The sequence below is a fragment of the Aulonocara stuartgranti genome (assembly GCF_965226115.1).
Source record: "Aulonocara stuartgranti genome assembly, chromosome: 5".
Lineage (NCBI taxonomy): Eukaryota > Metazoa > Chordata > Actinopteri > Cichliformes > Cichlidae > Aulonocara > Aulonocara stuartgranti.
Window position 1 is genome coordinate 32,389,108 of NC_138943.1, and position 17,858 is coordinate 32,406,965.

The 17,858-nt window shown below is 44.8% G+C and overlaps 1 long non-coding RNA gene across 1 annotated transcript in view; it reads left to right on the forward strand.

Moving 5' to 3' along the window:
- The first annotated feature begins 1,208 nt into the window (after positions 1–1,208).
- The window catches only part of LOC309706327, an 82,135-nt gene continuing 65,485 nt past the window's right edge, over positions 1,209–17,858 (forward strand). Inside the window, exon 1 of the long non-coding RNA XR_014276727.1 lies at positions 1,209–2,148. This is a non-coding gene — a long non-coding RNA (uncharacterized lncRNA). The remainder of the gene's footprint in view (positions 2,149–17,858) is intronic.

Consider the following 17,858-nt stretch of genomic DNA (forward strand, 5'->3'; position numbering starts at 1 on the left):
GCTGAATGCCACCAGGATTCTCCACAGTTACATAGTGATGGACAGTTGACCACACCAAAACTGGCGTGCATATCAATTGACATGGATCGGCTATGCTTCCCCACACGGTGACTTGCAACCAAGAAAGTTTATGAATGAGGAGTTTAAAGAGTTAATTAGCAAGTAAAAGTGCAGCAGTGAGCACTGTGAGTGCAAGAGTTGAAAAGACCAAACATTTGTAACCATTTTAGAGCTGCTGCTGCTGGAGCATACAATACAACAGATAAGAGCCTTTTAGGACTAAAAAGTCATTTGTAAATGGATTTTTTCCCTTCTTTTCTTTTGTGCAGCTTTACCAGCAGTGTCTGGAGTCTCTCTCAGATGGGTTAACCAAACTGGTGAAAGCACCAAACCTCCGGCCCAAGAGTTTATAAACTATCCCAACCACACATGTAAGGCTGTGCATCTGTTGTTGAAATGTAGGCCTTGTCATGCGCTAAGCCCTCAGTTGATAGCATAATTAAAAGGGCCCTGATGAACACATGACATTGGTTCAAAAATATCATCCGCAAATGCACTAGAAAAATACACTGAGCAGTTGAAGAAGTAGAAGAAAAGAGTTTCTGCTGAGCGCACCACACGTGTTAGCTGCCTGCTGAAGGAGAAGGCAGTGAGCTGAATAGGATACAGGGCTCCCAGGGCACTCTGCTGCATGACATATGTGTTCCATTACAGTTCATTTTCAAACATTTCTACAGGACTTGTGGCTTCGCAGTCTGCTAGAGCAGGAGGATTAGCCCCTCCTGAAATTGATTTATTTCTGCGCCCTAACTGTTTATTAAATATAATTGACCATCAAAGTTGTCAGGGGAGAGGAGGGAGGAGGGAAAAGGAGCTGTACCACAAAAAGGGGAGCTTTTTTTGAAAAGCTATTTATCTAAAGAATGTCTTAGTTAGAGGCTAGGCCGGGAGGCAGAAAATAGGTCATATTTCAGCCACTAATACTACCATACTTGTTGGTTGCAGGATTAATTAGAGCCAAAGTCATAATAAATGTGATTAGTTGTTGTAAATGACATGGTAGACTTACAATGCTTTAAAAACCGATTCCTTGAAATAAGTCTCACTATTCAAAATGTAGCTCACATTACAATAAAACAAACTCGCCTTCAAGTGGCCGAGGCTTCACCACATTTCTACTTTCAGTAAATATAAAACACAGATTACACTGTGACTGTGCGTCTTGCCATTAACAATAGAAACAAATCCCAACTGACTCACGTCAGCCATATCAGCCTTCAGTGTGTCACACCCATGGTGGTCTAATCACCATTATCTGTGTCTTAAACAGACATATGTCTGGTGTCTTTTAAATGCCACACAGATGTCAGACTCACTATGAATAGCCAAACAGTTTTTTTTATCATTCTTTGTAGTAAGCTTTCTGTTTAAAGAGAAAAATGAACAAACAAAAAGCCAAGCGAGAAAACTAATAATGTTCATTATGTTTCTATCATGCCTCAGATTCCATTTAGCAATTAGCAACAACATTTTTTTTCACATTTGCAATTTACTGAATACTTAATTACTATAACATCGTGGCAGTTTGAACAGCTAAATGCAGCTTTTAGTAAAGTGTCGATGAAAATGGAAGACAAGTGCAGATGAAAACAAAAACAGCTAGCATGCAGTTTTGTGAGTTTGTCATCAGTCACAGTGCTGAAATAGAAACATTAGAAGCCCTGACTTGTGCTTGTTTTTATTTTTAAACACATGCTAATTAATTCCCATCATCTTATATATCAGAAAGCTGATTGGATTTTGAGGAATGTATGAAGAGGTGGGGAAAGGTTTACCCGACGTTAGCATTTGCCCGTTAGCTACATTGTTAGCTGTGCTTCATTGATTTAAATTTTCCTGATACCCAATCAGACCGTGCCTCTACAAAAACAGATAAAGTGACAACACATAAGTAGTGTTGCACCTGGAGAAAACAGAAACTAAACTTCTACTTTATTATTGGCAGCTGTTACAAAGAAGCCCTTCCTTTCTCCTCACTGTGTCTCTATCTATTAAGTGAAGCATGCAGTGCAGCTGAGAAGTGAAGGTACGAAGCGAGACTATCTTTAAATGACTGTGTTCCATTAGCTACACCTCCCCAACACACAGGTAAGGTTACTCAGATGGTTTTCTTTTTTTCTGTTTGTGGGGAAAGCTAATGTGCCTTTGGAGAAATAGAGCAGAGAGAAGCTGTATACTTTAACTAACATAGGTTAGCTTATAGCGGCAGTGAAAATGATGAATTGGGTACTGTGGTTTTGATGTTGTTTCGGCACCCACTTAGCCCTAGCTTCTTCTTTTTAAAGTATTAATTTGGAGGAATGGGAGAACGTAGTCTGAGCAGAGGTATTGTGTATATCTGACTGCTTTTGTGCCACTGGAGCTAAAACAAGTTGAAAAATGGTGCTGTCCTGCATTTGATGGGTAATACGGGTTGAATTGTTCCTGGTGTTCGTGACAAGCTGTTAGCGAATTTATGTGAAAACTCATAAATTGAGGTAAAGTAAAGCCAAGCTGGTCTTTGAAAGGACTTTCTTCTCATTTTCCTTCAATTTCCATCCTGCCTCATAGTTGAGTCAAAGCTTGTGGAGTCCCTTTGTTCCTTTAAGGTGAAGGAAGAATAGATGTGGCTTGTCTATGCCTTTAAATAACAGGTTCTCCATTTGGTTTTAATTATGCGCAGTAAAAACACATGATGAAGGAGACAGTGTATCCTTTAGATGATCTCTGTGGTCAAAATGAGCTGTTACCTCCTCTAAAGAAGTGCCCAAGAGAGTCACATCCTGGCAATAATGAATACCAATAGGACCCTGAAATTTGTTGACAGTAGGGGAGAATCAGTGTGATTTATCCCTATGCATCACCATCATCTGGCATTTCTTGACTCTTTATCGGACGACATCCACCCTTTGCCACCGACACAGTAGCAAACTGAAACTGTAATGATCTGTGTTATTGATGAAAGCTTCCCACATAACTGAGCTGCAAGTGATTTCTCAGAACACTGACTTTCAATCATTTCCAACATCTGGAACAACTGTCGAATACATAAACAAAGGGCTGGCGTGGGGGTTGGAAATGGGTGCCATCATCACATGGAATTCAAAGGCGAGTGGGGCAGTTAGACACGGAGTTAGTTCAGAGTTTACAAGATGGAATGTAAACAGTGCTGACGGATGGGTGAGCAAAGCTCTCTGTTGTCCCGAGGAAGTCTGGTCTGGAGCTCCAGGACCCCCGCTAACAGGCCCAGATTATGAGGAAACGGGATCTGTTCTCTGCGGAGAGCATTCTTTTCCTTGTGCTGCTTCTTAGAGTGTATCAAAGTCACATCTGAGTCTTCCCCTGTTGGTTTTCTTCCCCTACATCCTGACCTATTGCCTCTCATGCTGCTTGGCTTGTAGGTGATGTACATGCACTGTTCAAATAAGGCACTCCTTCTGGCTGAGCTACTTTAAAGCTTACCTCACTTAGCCATGCTAAGGGCAAGCGCCAGGGGACTTTAGTCAAATAATGAAGTTGGGAGACATTTCAAGCCTTTGGCCAGGTTTGAGATGATGGATGGGAATGTGTAATGAAGACTGATGATTGGAAATGTTATTGTGAAACTTAGAAAAGTTTGCTTCAGAGAGAATAAACATAAAGCATTTAAAAATGTGTCAGCGCTAATCAGAACTGGACTAAACCAATTGAATAAGAAATTCATGTTTCATTCAGTTCAGTTGTTCTTGAGCTCAAAAACACAGGCCTACACCTTGATCTTGATATTCTGCCTCTTTCAATTAATATGAAACTACCATAACAATTAGAGACTAGTCATTTCTTTGTAAGTGAGCAAACTTTGCTTTCTTAAGCAAAATTCACGTCATTATATAATTATTTCCCCCGTAGCACTAATAATTCGCCGATCCATTCATTTCAAAATTTCAACGAGCAGAACCGATGGTTTGAGTGTTATACAAAGCAAAATAATATAGTGTAAGCACAGGTTTTATACATGTGTTCTTCTCTGGAAAGAGTGGGGCAGTTCAGATCATTGAGAGGCAGCTGAAGGCGAATCAATATGTGTTTGATATGAAGAAGAAGAAAAAGAATTTGCCGGGCACTGCGTGGGCTCCTGCGGTTTTGAGACAGCTGTTCTCCGGACTGATGTGCAGAGGGCTGCATTATTCCAACTATCGCAACATTAAAACCTGAAATCGGTGTAATGGCCGGCCTGCACGATGAGTAGAAATGCACAAAATATTACTTATTGTTGGATCCTGACCCATCGCTGCGTTAATGAAGTTGATGTTTTGGACTTCTTGTTCTGCATTTTTTTGTCAACTGTGTGAGGTCAAATTAAAGTCATCAATTAATATTTCCATCTGAGCCTTATTAATTAGTGCATTTTGACAGAAAGATCTGAGAAACAGAGGAAAAATAAAAAGTAACTGCTTAGAAAAGCCCAAAAAAGACATTTCCACTGTGGACTAGTCTCTGTGTAGAAATGCTACTAAAAGCAGAATACTACACACCTGCTGACTTGCTGTGCAATCTAAAAAGTTGTCTCCCTCTAAGGCAAAACACATGCTCATGTACAACTCCCTCCCTCAGTTCACTTCAGTTAAACTGTGTTCTGTTTCATCCAAATACCAGTATTACTGAGGAGAAGAAGTATGCGGTGCTCAACTCTAAAGACTCAGGGTGAGGACTCGGTGAAGACTTACAGGACAGCAGCAGAGTTTTGGCACTCCACATTCATCATAGTGAGCCACCCACCAGTGCCAATTACGCACTTGCACTGACAACCTGTTCCCCTCTGATTCCAAATAAATGAGGACTCCTGGTGACAACTATCACAACTGTATTGAGCGCAAAGTAAGACGCTTTATTTTTTGTCAGTGTTACATTCGAGGCAATTTGCAGTAAACTGCATGCTGCAAACCTTAGTTAACGCGTTTGTCTGATTCATCTAAATACTCTACTCTCTAAATTTTGTGCTCTGAAAGGGAAACTCCCAATACGCGATAAAGCCGCATGAATGGAGCTGACACTGTGCCTCTTTAGTAAATATTGACAGTGGCTTCTTAGCATCAAAAGTGGGTTTTGCGCTGAAGTAGACCAATAGTTTGTATGAGCCTCTCAGCATGAAGTTACAATGGGAGGATTAAGCCCAAATTACCAGTATGGCGACAGGGCTTATAATTAAGAAGAATTTATGGTTCAGTGCAGGTAGCATGTTTGCAGTCTGCTGGTAGTCCAGGGATTGCCCGTCGGCTTGCAGAGAGCTCTGTTATTGATAGAGGCATCTATGTGGTTCAACCGGTGTGTGGTCTGTTGTTGGTCTGTCAGCCAGCCACAGAGAAGCACAAAATCCTAATATATAAAGTGCTGAAGGGAAACAGAGTGTTAAAACCAATGAAAAGTGTCCACTACAGCCACTGTCTGTGCATTTCATGCTGTACTTTTTAATCGTTGAACTTTTTTTGACGGTTCTCCTGTTCCCAACCAGTCAGCATTTGGCAGATGCATAGGTCATCCGCGTCCAGTGATGTGCAGTTGGGATTTTGGGCTATTCTGGAAAACCCCTCTCCGCTCACTGTCCGAACTGAAACGTGTATGCCGACAAACATATTTCTAGGACCATAAATTACACTTTACTCCCCTAGTTTCCTACCTCCCCTCTGAGTAGCTGGTCAGTAAAGGTGGGAGGTTGTAGTTCTAAAAATTGAAAGCACATTTTAAGACTAAAATGAAAACTCTCATACTTTGCATTTGTGGAAGAGATATCCCTGCAGCACCAGCAAAATGAATTACTTTGAGTTGGACTGTATAATGGAACAAACAGAGGTTGAACAGTCATGAATAACTATAGCTGGAAAACCTTGTTGTTGCTGTTATTTTATCTTCTCGTTGAATTAAAAAAATGCCATATTACAACGTCCCATCTGCCCACATTTACTCTCCTAGATATTTTGGGGGGGATTTGGAAATGCTGTTTTAGCTAATTGCTAATATGGCCATGGACTCAAGTGTTGTTGAAATTGAATTTGTTTTCTAATGCAGTTTCTCAGAGAAATAATATTGTGCTAAATCTTCAAAGTTCCTCTCTTAACTAATTTGCTTCTAGTTCAAGGTTTCTGTGAAGCTAATCAGCAACCGGCATTAGAAACTAAATGGGAAAAGATATGGGGGAAGTTTACATAGAAAGGAAACAAGTTTTCAATATCAAAAGCTAATTTCCCCTCCAAACCTAAATCCTTCAGATAGTGGAAAAGTGTAACCCTCAGCATGACATATTAAACATTAAGCATGGGAGAAGTCGGCACAATAGAGAGCAACCTATTTTAAAAAATGTTTGTTTCAAAGTTGGTGTTTCCTGTGATTGCGTGTCCTTATCACAGCTGGGTTTTTGACAGACATCGACACCTACTTGTAATCACTTGCTCATCTGTGTGCTGACTGTATGTTATCCACTCACATATGCTGGGATGCACGCAGGACAACCGAGGCACATCTCCTCCTGTCGCCTGAAAGCTCCTTGTCGGGTAAGAGTGAGCAGGGAAACAAGAAGCTATCAGTCAGGTCCTGACCCGTTTAATGAGACATTTCTGCTCCAGAGAACTGTCACTGATATGAATGATGAAAAATCTTCACTGTCACTGCTCTATTTTTTGGCCTTGTCATAAAATGTTGAATGCATGCGAGAGGAGATTCAGATTTAGAGTGGCGAGATATGCCATCATCTCCACTGTGTGCAATACCAGATTTCATTCTGAGCATTATGGGCATTTATGATGTTGCTATAGCAGTGAAATGTGTTTCGTTCCTTTATGGCATAATAACAATTTAAGATTTTGATGTAAAATGCAGGTGATTGCCTGAGCGCTTTATGTCCCATACTGTGCAAGAATATAGCAGAGCTCACATTTGCAGCTGCTTTTGCCAATACTTGGTGATTGTTTGCTTTTCAGTCAATTTAAAAAACAAAAAAAAAAGCAAACAAACAGAGAAATATGTCTTTGGCTGTTATCTGTGAGACAAAACCTGGTGCTGCTCCATACAAGTAGTAACCAGAACAAAAAACCCAAAACAAAACAACAACTTGGAGGCTAAACCTGGCTGTACTTTCCTGCGGTGATAACGGTTAGGGAACAGGATGTGTTTGTTTTCTTGTTAAATTGCAGTGGCTGTTTGCACTCTCTTCACAAAGCTCTTACGTCCTTAGACAATCAACAACTATCATCAAGAAAGTCTATATTTTGGTGTGGAAATGGACGGAGACTGTCCACGGTCATGATTACAACATACTGTACACACACTTGAATTCGACAAATTTGAAGAACAATGGAAAAGAGCTGGAAAACTGATTTATCAAAGGTGAGTCACACAAAATCTAACATGTCAGTCAGTTTACTAATGGACCTTATATCCAGAATGTATCTGGCAGCAGACACTCTTATGCTTTATATGACATATATGATCTAAACCAGGGGTGGGCAACTCCAGGCCTCAAGGGCTGGTGTCCTGCAGGTTTTAGATGTGTCCTTGATCCAACACAGCTGAATTAAATGGCTAAATGACCTCCTCAACATGTCTTGAAGTTCTCCAGAGGCCTGGTAATGAACTAATCATTTGATTCAGGTGTGTTGACCCAGGGTGAGATCTAAAACCTGCAGGACACCGGCCCTTGAGGCCTGGAGTTGCCTACCCCTTTTCTAAATGAAGATTTGATGTTTAGTTAAGTTTAGCCTCAAAGAAAAAAATCTCCAAGTCTCCAAAACCAACAGAAATAAGTTTTAGTAATGTTCACAATTCAGTTTAGCCCAATTTACATTAAGCAAATCATCTAGTTTACTTATTTCATATGTATAGTGCTTATTCACAGTCAACTAAAGGTGGTTTAAATTATAAGGTAAAGATTTCATTGTTCTCACAAGTCTTGGCAATCAGAGAACAAAGAATATAACCATCCTAAATGACAAACATCAAAAACTATTCACAGTGAAAAAAGAAACTTAGGGTTACGATTAGCACCTATGCGGACTCAGAGCTCAAAGTGTTAGCTAGCGACCTCAGGGAGGGTAAGCCTTTAGTCATTTACGTCCTCTCATGAAACCTTGGGTGGTGTGTTTTGCATGTTGCTGCTATGGTGTTGTGAAACTGGACGTGTTAAGTAAAAGGCAGACCTCGAGATCACTGTTCGCTCATATTGTAGTGACTTGTTAGTGACAGCGTTGACCCACCCTGCCTTTTACCCTCTGTTATCTGCCCATTTTGACTCTAATATGGATAATTTACAAGTTATTCATAATGATGTATTAAACAAACCTGGAAACCAGTAACCGGGACCATAAGCTCATCAGAGAACTGTTGACTCTGTTCAATAACCTATTTTTGGAACCAGAAGAGTCCGTCTCCGCTGCCCATTAGCAAAAATGCAGATTTAAGGCACTTCTGCATTATTTCCCTTTTCAGACACAGAAGCTACGCCTCTGCCCATGTTCAGTATTTGTCATGGTCCTGGGCCGTGTTGGCCCAGTATTCTTAGTTTCCATGTATTTTTGTATTTCGTTCCTTATTTAGACCATGTTTTCTGAGTTGCCCTGTTGTGGTGTTCCTTATGTGCGTTCCCTTTGTGACTCTCACCCCCTGTGTGCCCCTCTGTGTATCTGTGAGCCTTCGTCTCTCCTTATGTTTTATTCCATGTTTCCCCTGCCCGTTATGTCTGTGTTTTTCCCCGTGCTCTCTCTCCTCCTGTCTGAACCTCTGTACTTCCTGTTTGACTCTGCCCGTCTCCCGTCAGTGTCTCGTTATGGTTATCTGTGTCACCTGTGTTCCCCGTGTGTTCCCACTTTCCTCGTTAACCCTCTGTGTATTTCTGTCTGCGTCTTCCTCTGTTCGGCGTCGCGTTCTCCCTCATGCCGTGTGTGGTTCTCCCCGTGTCTTCCAGTATATGTTTCTTTAGCTTTTCCCAGTTTAGTGTAGTTTTGTATTGCTTTTTGTATCATCATTATTGTTTATCACTTATCAGCAATAAAGCTGCATTTTGAGTTTATCCCCCGTGTCTGTGAGTTTGCAATTTGGGTCCTCATCCTGCCTGCCACACGGCCGAAACATGACAGAAGAACGCGACCACGATATGGACCCAGCAATTCACAACCCCTCCGCTGACCTCCGGGAGGATCTGATTTATACAGTGGAGTATCACTGTCAGGAGTGGGTGGTGCTGCCCGAGGGTGAGTACCGGGAGACCGTAGCCGTCCGCCTACAGCGGATGGTGTCCGGACTCCCGTGGCTATTCGGCGCGCTCCACCCCCACATCCAGGACTTCCTCGTCTCCACTGTAGGCGTCCTCCCGGAGCGGTCGCTCCTGTACGAAGAGCCGGAGGATGTTCAGCCCGGCCCGCTGACGGATTCGCGGCCCGGCTCGTCTCCTCCCCCTTCCCGGAGAAAACGGCGTTCACGTCATCGCCGTTCCCGAGCAGCGGAGCAGTTTTCACCCCTGGGAGAGAGTGACCGTGTGTCACACTCTCAGCCCGAGCCTTCGGATCCCGGACTTCTTAACCCGTGCACAACTGTGAGTGGCTCTGTTTTTTTAACACCGGGCTCGGATAATTCTGTCCCCTTTTGTTTGGACTCCGGAGACACTGTACAACGACGCACCACCCCACAGCCGGACACTCGGACTTCCAATTCACCTGCTGTGGTGAGTGAGGACTCTGTGTCTTTTCCAGACATAGTGACTGTTCGCTCAGGGGCTGTGTTTTGTGTGGCAGATGTCGACGCGAGCTGCTTATCGCCGGTGCAGCCGCCAGCAGTTCAGTTAGCTCCCTCGCAGCCACCCTCAGTTCAGTTAGCTCCCTCGCAGCCACCCTCAGTTCAGTTAGCTCCCTCGCAGCCACCCTCAGTTCAGTTAGCTCCCTCGCAGCCACCCTCAGTTCAGTTAGCCCCCGCTGCCTGGTATTCTCAGCATCGGCATCTTTTCCCGTCAAGATTTATCGCTAAATCATTCGATCCTCCCTTAAGAGAGAGACTGCATCCTCGCTGCCTTCACCCCAGTACACCAGTGTCACCTGGGTCTCCAGTGTCACCCCCAGTTCAGTCTCCAGTAGCTCCAGTGTCACCCCCAGTTCAGTCTCCAGTAGCTCCAGTGTCACCCCCAGTTCAGTCTCCAGTAGCTCCAGTGTCACCCCCAGTTCAGTCTCCAGTAGCTCCAGTGTCACCCCCAGTTCAGTCTCCAGTAGCTCCAGTGTCACCCCCAGTTCAGTCTCCAGTAGCTCCAGTGTCACCCCCAGTTCAGTCTCCAGTAGCTCCAGTGCCGCCTGTAGCGCAGTCCCCAGTAGCTCCAGTGCCGCCTGTAGCGCAGGCCCCAGTAGCTCCAGTGCCGCCTGTAGCGCAGGCCCCAGTAGCTCCAGTGCCGCCTGTAGCGCAGGCCCCAGTAGCTCCAGTGCCGCCTGTAGCGCAGGCCCCAGTAGCTCCAGTGCCGCCTGTAGCGCAGGCCCCAGTAGCTCCAGTGCCGCCTGTAGCGCAGGCCCCAGTAGCTCCAGTGCCGCCTGTAGCGCAGGCCCCAGTAGCTCCAGTGCCGCCTGTAGCGCAGGCCCCAGTAGCTCCTGTAGCCCAGTCCCCGATAGCAGTATGGTCCGCTGGTCAGCTTCACATTCAGCCAGGGGTCTCAAATCTCTCTGGCTCTGCATCAGCTCCTGCTGGGAGCTCGGATGAGCTCACGCAGGACTCCGCGGCTCCCACGCCGCCATCTACCTCGTCAGCTGGAGGGTCCGAGGGGCCCGTTCAGCAACCTTCCTCGTCAGCTGGGGGTTCGGGAGAACCGCACCAGCCTCATGCCACGTCAGCTGGAGGGTCCGAGGGGCCCGTTCAGCCTCCTGTCTCCGCTGGAGGGCCCGAGGGGCCCGTCCAGCACCATGCCACATCAGCTGGAGGGCCCGAGGAGCCCATCCAGCCACCTTCTGCTACGCCTGGTCCAGCCTGTGCTTCGCCAGCTGCAGCCTCAGAGCCTTCGCCAGCTGCAGCCTCAGAGCCTTCGCCAGCTGCAGCCTCAGAGCCTTCGCCAGCTGCAGCCTCAGAGCCTTCGCCAGCTGCAGCCTCAGCCTTCGCCAGCTGCAGCCTCAGAGCCTTCGCCAGCTGCAGCCTCAGAGCCTTCGCCAGCTGCAGCCTCAGAGCCTTCGCCAGCTGCAGCCTCAGAGCCTTCGCCAGCTGCAGCCTCAGAGCCTTCGCCAGCTGCAGCCTCAGAGCCTTCGCCAGCTGCAGCAGCCTCCGAGTCTTCAGCCTCACCTGCCGCAGCTCCGGCCTGTGCTTCGTCTGGTCCGGCCTCTGAGTCTTCAGCCTGTGCTTCGTCTGGTCCTGTGCCCACCGGGCCATGGCCAGCACGCCTGACACTGGAGAGCCGCCGCTGCCTTCCGCGCGGCCGGCCCCCTGAACTGCTCCGTCGTCTCCTCCGCCGCCGCCGCTGCCTTCCGCGCGGCCGGCCCCCTGAACTGCTCCGTCGTCTCCTCCGCCGCCGCCGCTGCCTTCCGCGCGGCCGGCCCCCTGAACTGCTCCGTCGTCTCCTCCGCCGCCGCCGCTGCTTTCCGCGCGGCCGGCCCCCTGAACTGCTCCGTCGTCTCCTCCGCCGCCGCCGCTGCCTTCCGCGCGGCCGGCCCCCTGAACTGCTCCGTCGTCTCCTTCGCCGCCGCCGCTGCCTTCCGCGCGGCCGGCCTCCGAACCAGCTCTGCCACCTGTGCCACCCGCCTGGTCGGCCCCCCGACCGTGTGACCCGTGAACTCTTGTGCCTGTGGGCTCTGGGTCGGCCCCCTGAACTTTATTTTGACTATGGTCATGTGCTCCTGTGTTTTCTGTTGTTTGTTTTGTTTCCCGTTCTGGTCCCTCCGTCCTGGTCCCCCGCCTCCCGCCCTGGGTGGGTTGTTTTCTGTTTTTGTTTTTGTTTCTCGGGTTTGGGCTGTCGGGAGCCAGCCCTTAAGGGGGGGGTGATGTCATGGTCCTGGGCCGTGTTGGCCCAGTATTCTTAGTTTCCATGTATTTTTGTATTTCGTTCCTTATTTAGACCATGTTTTCTGAGTTGCCCTGTTGTGGTGTTCCTTATGTGCGTTCCCTTTGTGACTCTCACCCCCTGTGTGCCCCTCTGTGTATCTGTGAGCCTTCGTCTCTCCTTATGTTTTATTCCATGTTTCCCCTGCCCGTTATGTCTGTGTTTTTCCCCGTGCTCTCTCTCCTCCTGTCTGAACCTCTGTACTTCCTGTTTGACTCTGCCCGTCTCCCGTCAGTGTCTCGTTATGGTTATCTGTGTCACCTGTGTTCCCCGTGTGTTCCCACTTTCCTCGTTAACCCTCTGTGTATTTCTGTCTGCGTCTTCCTCTGTTCGGCGTCGCGTTCTCCCTCATGCCGTGTGTGGTTCTCCCCGTGTCTTCCAGTATATGTTTCTTTAGCTTTTCCCAGTTTAGTGTAGTTTTGTATTGCTTTTTGTATCATCATTATTGTTTATCACTTATCAGCAATAAAGCTGCATTTTGAGTTTATCCCCCGTGTCTGTGAGTTTGCAATTTGGGTCCTCATCCTGCCTGCCACACGGCCGAAACATGACAGTATTTGGTTTTCCACCAAGAGTTTACAGTTGGGTCTGTACTTAGCTCCACTGTTGCTTGGGCAAATTACCATTGTCAGGACGCTATCGTGCTTATTATGGCAATGCACAGTAGCATTAGCTATTCTGCAGAAAAACCTACTCGCTTTGCAGTTATCTTGAAATTTTGAAATTACAAATTTGACATGGTAATGGTGCTAAATGAAAAGTCATTTTGGGTTAATTTTGAGGTGAGCAAAGAATGTTTGCTGCAAATTTTATAGTAACCCAGGTAAATAGTCAAATTCCCATATGTCAATGTCATGTTGGTGCATAAGGAAGTGAAAGTTTTTGAAGGTTTTATGAAGCAGGAATCATCCTTTGGTGATCATGAATAATTCGTATGACATTTGTGGGCAATCTGGGATATAGCTATTTAGATATTTCAGTTGCGATTAGGGTAGATTAAGGACTAACAGACAAATCAGTACTGCTAACTATTGTTAAGTCACTAACAGTGCTTTACAAATCACAGTTTTTGCAGTAACACATGAAACATTGTCGAATTTGATGACATTGGCTGATGAGAGCAGAATAGAAAAATCCACAGCATTGCTTTCTCAAATAAGTGACAGCCTCCCTAATCCCATAATGCAAAAATCCTTATTTCTCAGTCTTATATCTTCTCCACATTGTACTGTCCAAATCTATATTACATGCATTCTGTAGCTGACAACATAACTGCAAACAGTCTCCTGTGTCAGAAGAGAGGAAGCTGTTAAGATGGGAAACAATAGTGAATATGGTATAAACATTACAGTCAATTTCATTTAATGAAAATCAGTTTCATGTAACAATTAGTGTTTGTGAAGTTCTGAGACTAATTTATTTTTCTTATTATGTTTACAGTGCAGTATATGAGCACAGTAAGTCTGTGGTGCCCTAGGGATTTGAGTGTAATATTGCTTCCAAAACCCCCCAAAGCTCTGTCTCACTCACTGTTGTATTTCAATTGCATTCAACTGACAAAATCAGAAATAAGAACTTGGGCATAAAATGTATCAGCAAAAACCACAGTGGACAGTCTATGTTAAATATAGAAACATGGCTGTTGTGATTGTTAAAGATCGTGGATTTGATATGAGGAATGCCACTGATAATCAGCACCATGATGGAGTAATGTGCCGCAGATGCTCTCTAATGCCTTGCCCGAAAATTGTTTTATTTGGCACTTTGACACGACTAAAATAGAAACTCGATAAAAAACGGCTGACTCTGTTGTCATCTTATTTGTGGGAAAGAGTTTTAGAACTTTTTCTCTTTGATCAGACATCAATTGTTGCCGTCATAGGGACACCATTTCTCTGTCTTTCAAGCTTAGGGCAAGGAGCCAGAGAGGCATGGTGAGGGGAATTGCTTTTTTGAAATTATGTTAAAATCCCTGAAGAGATATATATAGAAAAAAAAAAAAAACACCCAGCACGCCCCTGCGGGCGGTTTATCCTTCAAGCTCGGGTCCTCTACCAGAGGCCTGGGAGCTTGAGGGTCCTGCGCAGTATCTTAGCTGTTCCCAGGACTGCGCTCTTCTGGACAGAGATCTCCGATGTTGTTCCCGGGATCTGCTGGAGCCACTCGCCTATCTTGGGAGTCACCGCACCTAGTGCTCCGATTACCACGGGGACCACCGTTACCTTCACCCTCCACATCCTCTCGAGCTCTTCTCTGAGCCCTTGGTATTTCTCCAGCTTCTCGTGTTCCTTCTTCCTGATATTGCTGTCATTCGGAACCGCTACATCGATCACTACGGCCGTCTTCTTCTGTTTGTCTACCACCACTATGTCCGGTTGGTTAGCCACCACCATTTTGTCCGTCTGTATCTGGAAGTCCCACAGGATCTTAGCTCGGTCATTCTCCACCACCCTTGGGGGCATCTCCCATTTTGACCTCGGGACTTCCAGGTTATACTCCGCACAGATGTTCCTGTACACTATGCCGGCCACTTGGTTATGGCGTTCCATGTATGCCTTGCCTGCTAGCATCTTGCACCCTGCTGTTATGTGCTGGATTGTCTCTGGGGCATCTTTACACAGCCTGCACCTGGGGTCTTGCCTGGTGTGATAGACCCCAGCCTCTATGGATCTTGTGCTCATATATCTATATATCTATATATATATAGATATATAGATATATATATATTAATATTACTGTAGACCGTTTGTATGATCACAGTTTGGCCTCCCTTTTTACTTTTTGTTCCTTCAGGTTCTTTCAGTATTTGCTTTTTTGTCATGGATATTTTGTAATTTTTATTTGTAGACTTACAGAATTCCTCACTCATTAAAGGTTTTTGAAGTTTACATACATAGGCATGTAGCAGTTTGCATATAAACAAAAATAAAAGCATGGGCATGTAAACATGAATGAAAACAATACAGAAAAAATATTTATAGGTTCAACATAAAAAATATATAATAGCAGTGCACTTGTGATTTTTAAGATATTTACAAAAATGACTGATTCAGTGTGCTCATATAACCTGTTTTTCAAGCTTAGTGAGATCATTGCGTACTAAAACCAAACACTGAGAAAACTGGTATGACGTGCAGATGAGTTGAAAACTTTAGCAGTAACTTCTGAAGTAACCACCAGTGTGCTTATTGGAGAAGAACCTGGCAAATAGAAAGATTTACGATAGAAGCTGATGCTTTTTGAATGGCAGTAAAATCCAGCAATGTTTGGATTTTTTTTCACCAGCATCTTGTGACCAGTGGTGGTTTTGCGCATTAACATATGGTAAATGTTTTTGCTTCATGCAAAGCCATTTTATAGACTGCGTTGCAAAGTAAGCTCTTCACATTTTGAAAATGTTGAAATTGTGTTTTTCATCTGCTAGAACAGTGATTCCGAACCTTTTGGAGCCACGGCACATATTTCACTTTAGAAAAATCACACAGCACACGACCAAACAGAAATGTCACAAAAAGCATCTTGATAATGTTTCTCTATGCACCAGGTATAGCGGAATTGGCTTGACCTGTCCCTTTTTTGCTTTCTTTTGACCACTACTCATGCTAGGGCCTTCATTTGGGTCAAAATTTTCTCTAGGACCCAGGTCAAACTGACTACTTCTCTTTTCAAATGATTATCTATTGATATTGCGTGCTGCGTTGCTTCACTCTTGGCATGACTATTATGTCATTTCTTCTTCTTCGTCTTCTTCTGTTCTACTGGCAGTTGGCAACCCATTTAATTGGAGGAAGAAATTGCACTGCCCTCTAGTGGAAGAGAATGTAATTGTTCTGCCTGTTACTCAGGGCGGTCACTTAAAGTATCAATCAGGTGAAACCAGACAATCTTCCACGGCACACCTGATCATTTCTCACGGGCACAGTGGTTGGGAAACACTACGCTAGAAGACATGAGCACTCAGTACTATGATACATTTCTGCCTTGAAATTGGGACTTTTTTTTTATAAAACAAACTGTACCCAAGCAGTTAGTCCAACTAACTTGAAAGTTGTAGCTTACTTGTTCTTCTTGGTGATCAATAAAAAGGTTGATCTAACCTAAGCAATAGATTATCAGCTTGCTCCTTACCTTCACCTTCAACTGGTCGTATAGCAGATGGCTGTTCGTCCATTGGCCTAGTTCTGCTGGAGGTTTCTTCCTGTTTAACGGGAGTTTTTCCTTCCCACTGTTACCAAGTGCTACCTCATAGGAGTTCGTCTGATTGGGGATTTTAGGGTTGAGTGCTGTTGTGATTTGGTGCTACCTAAATAAAATTGTATTATTTTTGTTAGAAAGTGATGGATAAAATACAATACTATGCTGATATAACAACTTGTAAACCATGTAATACTCCAACTATTCCAATATTACAGCTTGCCACTGTGAGGCATTATAGTAGTTTTACGGTGTCTGAGCAGATTCGAAGGTAAGCAGCCTCAAACTGAAAGCAGTGGTGGTGAATGGGTTGGATGAAACGAGCCTGGGAGAAATTTCCATATTCCGAGGTCACTCATACTAAAGAATGCAAAGCATTACATCTAAGCAGGCTTAGGGCATTGAAGGATTGTTTTCATGAAGAACAAACTTTTATTAGGCCTGTGCTGGGACAGAAGCTCTAAAATAAATGTATTTAAATTGCTTCCTGTAGACTTAGAGCAAAATAAATGGTACAACTGTTAAAAACATTGAAAATTTGTTAACGTTTCTCCCCACGTTTCTCAGGATGTGCTTATTGTATATCAAGCAGGGTGTCATCCTGGAAAATGAACCAACCTTTGTTTTGAGCATGAAACATCTGAGGCCAGATGTTGAGGGTGTTGATGTTGACCAGGCAGCTTTACCAGTGCAAGATGATGTGATCCCCCTTGGGCTTAACACCAGCATGACTCTGCTTCCTATTTGAGCCCCTCAAAACCTTTTTGGAGCAGCATCTGTTCCTGTTTAGTGTCAACACTTGCAGGTTTCCATTACCAATATGAGACTCTTACCCACCATCAAACCTCTCGACTCTGCATCTTTCTCAAACATGAGGCTCGGGAAGCCTCATGTTAAAGGAACTACACGGCTTGACAAATGTTTCAGGCGGGTGAAGCCGTGTTACAAACTGTACTTGTGCATTATTTAAAGAACTAGACCCCCACAAGACTGCAGCTCTACTTCTCTCAGCTGTCTCCCAGTGTGGAGTTTGTCGTTTCAGAAATCAAACTCGTAGAACACTAATGTAAACTGTATTCCGTTATTTTGTAGCTGTGCGCTGACATGTTATTGTCTTGTATTCTGTTGTGCTGCAGGTCAGCTACCCACTGGGAGCATAACAATGCGTAAGCTGACTTGAGAGGCAGCAGAGAGGTACTGACCGTAACCCAAAAACGTCTCTTTGTGTTAGTCTGACCTGACACGTCTCACTGCCGGTCATGGTGCTGATGAGTCGGAGGCAGCAGGAGCACAAAGGCGGGCTGAGAGATGACTTCTAAAATTCCTCCGTCCTTGACTTTGGGGACTCTGTCAGCGTTTATTCATTTGTCATGCTATCTCGTCTCACAATGTAAATCTCCATAGGGCGACTACATTGCTGTTCTTTTTCAGGCGCCACCAGAACTGCATCCTTGCTGACTTTCTGACCTGAGGTTTAAACTGCAACTAGAAAGTGAACATAATGTAGTGCAAAAGAGGATTCTGTAATCTAAAAAGCTTCATTAGGAGGCTGGCCTTAATCCGCACTGGCATGTTTTTCTTTTCAGTATAAACTCAAATT